Here is a 7,303-nt window from a genome sequence, read left to right on the forward strand (position 1 = left end):
TATCTATCAACCGTGCCTGAAATTGGCTGAATTGGGGCAGTTTAAGGCCAGTACCAAACATCTAGACATTCGTTTCCAGAATGTGTGTCAGTGTGTTCCGGAGGGATTGGTTGCGCTGAAGTATTGTCCCTCAGCCAAGAACCTCGCCAATGGTTTTACGAAACCACTAACTTTCCAGAGGCATGGAGAATTCTGCGAAGGTCTGGGTTTGGGGTAAGCATTGGTGCTTGTTTCCCCCCCAGTGCGGAACAAGAGGGGGTGTACAGTATGGTGGTTATAGGGTTAACCTTCTTGTGTTCTGCTCTGGGGGTAGGAGCGTCTATGCGATGCTGTACTTCTGTCATCTCTTTGTGTGCTTTACTTTCAGTTTTAGACTGAGAGCTGCTGCAGACAGACAGAGTGCTACGGCACAGAGTGTAAAATGTCTGAATGTTCTGATGGCGTCTTGCTGCTGTAAATAAACACTTATAGATAGAAGAACTGTCTCTGGACTATATCACTCCCTCTTCTCCTACACGGAAAGCAATCCGCTGCGTATCTGCTAGTTTTCCTGCCTAGGTCGTATTTCTCAGAGTGTATGCAGAGGAAACGGCTGGACGGATGAAGACATAAATCTTCAAACTAACTCATCCTGCTTATCAGAAGATTGTAAATGATCTGCCATGCAAGCCTCTTGGTGGTGATGTCTTCCTGTATTCATTCATTATTTTTTTTAAAAAAAAATTTATTGCGTTTCTTTCCATAGGTTAACAGATCAATTTACATAGCAACATACAAGAAACATTTTTTTTATATATATGAAGAAAAGTAGAAAAAAAGAAGACAAAAGTTAAATATCATCAAATTCACTTTCTTTTAGACCTCCTCACATCCTCTCAACATTGCTTTCATTATTCTAACCAGTTCAGCAATTTATTATCTTGTTTCACATCTTATTGTACCTTTGAGTTTATTATGTTACCAATTTCGAAAGTTTGTAATTTGTTTTCAAGACTTTTAATAAACATAATATTTTGTTTCTAATTTATCTCGTTTTTTTCATCATTACTTACTTTATCATTTACTTAGATAATTTGCAGAAGCGTGATGTTTCTTAATCGTGCAAATCTTAACATTCAAACAGCTTATAGTATTTTTGCAAATAGTCCTTAAATTTTTTCCAGTCTTCCTCCATTGTTTCTTCGCTCAGATCTCGGATTCTGCCAGTCATTTCTGCCAACTCCATGTAGTCCATCAGCTGCGTCTGCCAGTCCTCCAGTGTGGGTAAATCTGGTGTCTTCCAAAACTTTGCAATAAGGATCCTTGCTGCCGTGGTTGCATACATAAACAAGGTTCTATCCTTCTTTAGCACCTTCCGGTCCACCATGCCCAGAAGAAAGGCCTCTGGTTTCTTAGAAAAGGTATATCTAAATACCTTTTTCAGCTCATTATGTATCATTTCCCAAAAGGCCTTTACTTTCGGGCAGGTCCACCAGAGGTGAAAGAATGTCCCTTCTGCCTCCTTGCATTTCCAGCACTTATTATCAGAGAGATGATATATTTTAGCCAACTTGACTGGGGTCATGTACCACCGGTATACCATTTTCATAATGTTCTCTTTCAAGGCACTACATGCCGTGAATTTCATACCGGTGTTCCATAACCTTTCCCAGTCCTCAGACATAATGTTGTGTCCTACATCCTGTGCCCATTTTATCATAGCAGATTTAACTGTCTCATCCTGTGTGTTCCATTTAAGCAGCAAGTCATACATCCTCGAAAGTACCTTAGTCTTTGGTTCTAGTAACTCCGTCTCCAGTTTCGATTTCTCCAACTGGAAACCCACTTTTTTATCCATTTTAAATACCTCTTGAATTTGAGCATAATGTAACCAATCTCGCACCTTATTTTTTAGTTTGTCCTGGCTTTGGAGCTTCCAATTATCTCCAACTCTTTCAATCAATTCCCAATACTTTGGCCAGTAGGCCTCCATATTGGGCCTTTTTTTAGAAATCTTGGCTTCCACTGGTGATAACCACCTCGGGGTCTTACTTTCTAATAAGTCCTTGTACTTCATCCAGACGGCAAAAATTGATTTTCTGACAATATGGTTTTTAAAGTTTGTGAACCTTCGCCTTGTCATACCACAAGTATGCATGCCAACCATACACATTGTCAAACCCTTCCAGATCTAGGACATCGGTGTTTTCCAACAAAAACCAGTCCTTCAACCAGCAGAAGGCTGCAGCTTCATAGTACAACCTTAAATCCGGCAGGACAAACCCCCCTCTTTCTTTTGAGTCAGTTAATATTTTAAATTTTATTCGGGGCTTTTTGCCCTGCCAGACAAACTTAGAGATATCCTTCTGCCATTTTCCAAAACATTCCATTCTGTCCACGACCTGAAGGGTTTGAAATAAGAATAACATTTTTGGCAAAACACACATCTTTATAGCTGCGATTCGGCCTGACAAGGTAAGTTTCAATCTTGACCAAATATCCAAGTCTTTTTTAATTTCCAACCAACATTTTTCATAATTATCTTTGAAAAGGTTTAAATTTTTAGTGGACAAGGATACCCCCAGGTATTTCACTTTTTTAACCACACTTAGCTCTGTCTCTTTCTGGTACCCCTCTATCTCTATAGGTGTCAAATTTTTGACCAAAACCTTAGTTTTTTGTTTGTTTAGCTTAAATCCCGCCACCCGACCAAACTCCAAGATAAGTTCCAGAACTCTTTTTGTACTAGATTCTGGCTCCTGTACTGTCAAGACTAAGTCATCTGCGAAAGCTTTCAGTTTGTATTGTTTCGCTCCGACCATCTTCCTGTATTCATTCAAAGGTTCTCCTCAGAAAAAACACACCAATTGGCACGGTGATCAATATTCTTGGATCAACTGTGGTGCCCGACTAAGGCAAAGAAAGGACCCAGAGTTGAGAAAATGTTACCATAAAATCAAAACTGGTTCAAGTACAGGCAACTTCATAAGGCACAGTTATTACACTGCTACAACCTTCTTGTGAAATGGTTGTACACTATATTGGAAATGAGAAGGAATTCCATGCAGTTCCTCATGGTAACAGAAAGAGAAATTTGGCAAGACCACATGTACGGACAATGCCTTCAGTAATAGGAAAGATTTCAGATACAAGTGCTAAGCCTTCAAAAATCTGTGGACAGAATAATATTTTTTTAAAAAAATGGAACGCTGGATATCAGAAGCTTATAAAGGACACATCAGATCGCGTTAAGTTTTCCTGTGCCTGATTTTTGCTGTTCATCTTAGGTTCCTGGGTTTAAACTTTTGGATCATTGGCCACAGAATTGTTCACTGGGCCGGTTTGAGGGCCATGGAAGAGGTGGGATGCACTGGGACACCTTCCTGCTATTGGTCAAGGCTAAGGCGGACAATGGCGGTGTGCTGTCGTCCGCGACACGGAGCCAGCAGAGAGGCTTGGAGGGCAGCGCTAGAGCTCAGCGCACCCCCAACCCCCCAGGAGAGTGGGGACCTGAGGTCTCCAGCAGAGCGGGAAATCTCTCTCTCTCTCTCACACACACACACACACACACACACTGAACGTCTCCCGGCTGCTGCTGTGCGCACGGGAGGGAAGGGGAAGAGGCTTGAGTTGGCTCTCGGCACCAACGCAGCCTCCTGCCAAAGCTAAGATCCGTCACCAGAAGCAGTAGATCTTCCAATTAGAGGTAAAAGTCAAATAGAACATTTTGAACTTTGAATTAAGAGTCTAAAAATTTAATTTGGCGAAACGGAAGCAAAACAGGAAGTCAGCTTCCGATTTATGTGGACGAGCTCTGCAAAGAGATTTTTTGTGAATGGGACTCAAGACATTGCCTACAGCAAAGGAGAGTTGCAACATTTAACTCGTGACTTGGTGGATGGTTGCATTCTAACAGATTTATACATTAACTGTATTCAGTTACCTATTGGAATACAAAGTTAAAAAGCTACTGACAGCTGGAGGAATCTGAACAGCCTTTTAAAATTGGTGGAGCTGAAGAGGAAAGGGGGAAAGGAAGTGATACGGAAAGGAAGTGATTCGGAAAGGGGGGGTGCCTTCCTTCACCCTTCCGCCAGAAGGGTCCGAGGCGATGACCTCAACGGCACCCAGCCCTACATTCACCCCTCAGCCCCACACCGTTGCACAAGCACCACACCCTACCCAAGCCCCAAAATTAAAGTGCCTTTCCCTTTTCCATACGGGCGAAATAAGCCCAAACTCTTAAGCCTCTCTCTCACTCCATCTTTATCGTGGGTTGACCGTATCAAACTGTATTCCCCATTCGTTTCAATGGCTGCGTTCTACCCAATCAGAACCATGCATTCAACTTGCAGAGCTAGCTCAGCGAGCTCCTGCACGCCTCATTTAACCTCTTGACAAGCTGCTGACGGCTCCCCGCTGGGAGAACAATGGAACCGAAACTCATGAACCCATGAAAGTGTCAAATCTTGCAACAATGTATCTATTTTGTTTCAGACTTCAATTATTAATATAAGAATGGACTGAAACGGACTAAAACTTCTAAAATTCGTATAAAATCAACCCCAGCTCCGATCTCCTTGGTTTTGGTGTCGATCGACTCAGTTTCTTCAGGACTCCATGACACCTCCTCTGCCTCCATAATCCCTCGAGCGAGGAGTCACGTACTCAGGAAGACCCTAATCCAGTCAAATCACTCTGCCCAACCTTTCCTCCGGGCAATGCGAGGTGACAGACTTTACATACGTGGACTATTGTCTTCTCATCACCAGTACTCAGGAAGCGCTTATCCGCGCATATCTCCAGCTCTGCATATTCCCCCTCCCTCCTCCATGTTAATCTGTGTAACCCAACCTCTCCTTAAAATATTCATGACGTAACCTGTGTAACCCAACCTCTCCAATGTATTCATGATGTAACTATGATGTATTTTGCACTGTATTCTGGGACATGGAGGGAAGTTTCAAAAACTCATGTCGCCCCTTTCTCGGAGTTCAATCTCGTCTTGAACCTGTTGTGCAATAAACTTGGATCTTCTGCAGTTTGCTCCTGTCTCCGGCTGAGCTCATTTTCTTCCGCAGGGACCCGCGGACCTCGTCCGACGAGCTGGGTGGCAGAGTAGCCCCGCACCCAGATTTTTCCGTAATAGAAGGAAGCTTGCAGGGGACCCTTCTGGGGGGTAACCCCAGAAAGTGGAAAGAGCCTGGAACAGTTTCTAAAGCATCTTTGATACCCCAAAGACTGAAAGAGCTCACCAATAAAGATTAGTTAACTGAAACCCCAGCACTTCTGTGAATTAACTACAACATAAATGCCATGGGATTACAAATAAGAAATAAAATGGAAATACAACTTTTGGAACTACTGCAAGTCACCACTGTTTGAGACATTTATAAGGAGGCAAGTACAATTCAATGAACAATTTCATTTTTCTTCCTTTAAAGACATAAACTTGAAAATGACTTGGCCTAACATTTTTATCTTTTCTCTTCCTTCTGCTTTTTGGATTTTTAAATTACTTCATTACTTTCCTTTTTTATTTTTCATTCTTTAAATTGCACATTTCATACTTTGATTTATTGAATGGTTTTATTTTTTCTGCCTTTTTTCTTCTTTTGCTATATAATTGTATGATGTATTGTGGGGAGAAGGCAGACAAAAGAGAAAGGAAAACTAGAAAAAAATCTGGGAGGGGGGCATAGGCGCCGACTCCATGGGGCCTGAGGGGGCCCGAGCTCCCTCAAAAATTTGTTTGGGGGGGCTCCGCCCCCCCAATAATTTAAGAAAATTATTAGTTATATTATGCTTTGTAAAATCACAAAATTATGTTGGTATTTTTTATTTTCCTTGTTTGACGATAGTTGAGTTAAAACAAATAATTATTACGGTAGTAAGCAGGTTAACTGAAAAGAGTGGTGTGAATCATGATAGTGTTACGGTGCTGCGGGCACACTTAGAATTTGTCCCGGTGCGCGAACCTTCGTGTAAAGTCTGGCGGGCCAGCGCTGCGGCCGCGGCGACATCAAAAGGACTGGAGCAGAAGCGCCTGGAATCCTCCACCTCGCGTCGCCTTGACGCTTTGAGACATTACGCCGCGGCTATATAAAGCCCACCCTGCTGGCGCAGTCATTCAGTGTGGATAGTTTCGTTCAGTGCATGCTGCAGACGTGTTTAGCGTTCTGACTTTAGTGTTTAGTGGACTCTTTTATATGACTATATTTTATTCGTTTACTTTAGTCTCTTAGTGTATTGTGAATTAAGTTTGCAATGGATAAATTTGTTACCAAAAAGGCGCGCTTGGAAGTTGATGATACTGCAAGTCAACCTCCGACAATAATTGTGTCGTCAATTGCTTCGTCGTCTTCAGGCGAGAACCGTTCACAGCCGAAACCTGGACAATCCGGTAAGGGAAGATCATTTCAGAAGTCTTGGTTGATCAAATATACATGGCTAGAATATGAAGCATGTACTGAAAAAGTTTTTTGCAAAACCTGCAAAGAGGCAGATGCTAAAAATCTATAACAATTTTCTTCAAAAAAAGATGCATTTATTTCCGTAGGGTTTTCTAACTGGAAAAAGGCTTTGGAAAAATTCCGTCTTCATGAAAAAACGTTTACGCATAAAGAAGGTGTTCTGAAACTAAATTCCATCACTAACCGAAGTGTGGCCTCCCAATTGAATGAACAGTTAGATAGTGATATGAAGAAAGGCCGTTTAGCTCTTGAGACAATTTTTACTACCGTGCAATTTTTATGCCGACAAGGACTAGCAATTAGAGGGCACGGAGATGTAAACTCAAATTTTTTTCAATTGTTGGAACTCCGAAAGAATGACGTACCTGAGTTAAAAGATTGGTTAGGGCGTTCGGGATATAAGTGGACGTCCCACGATATTCAAAACGAGATCATTGATCTACTAGGAAAGTCTGTGTTGAGAAAAGTATTGGCTTCAATCAATAAGACTGAACATTTTTCTATTATGGTTGACGAAACAAGTGATTCTTCGATTCACGAACAAGTGTCATTTTGTATTCGTACTGTCGATGATTCCTTAATTATCAACGAAGACTTTATTGGCTTATACGAGACCCCCAACACTGAATCACAAACTCTGTTTAGTATTTTAAAAGACGTATTTGCTCGTCTTGATTTGTCAATGGATAACTTAAGAGGACAGTGCTATGATGGTGCCTCGAATATGAGAGGCAAGTTCAAAGGACTAAAAATGTTAGTTTTGGATATACAACCAAAAGCACGTTATGTGCACTGCACTGCTCACAGTTTAAACTTGGCAGTTGTAGACAGTCTCCGCCATCTTACGTCTA

This window comes from Podarcis bocagei (genome assembly GCF_964188305.1).
Source record: "Podarcis bocagei genome assembly, chromosome: 15".
Classification (NCBI taxonomy): Eukaryota; Metazoa; Chordata; class Lepidosauria; order Squamata; family Lacertidae; genus Podarcis; species Podarcis bocagei.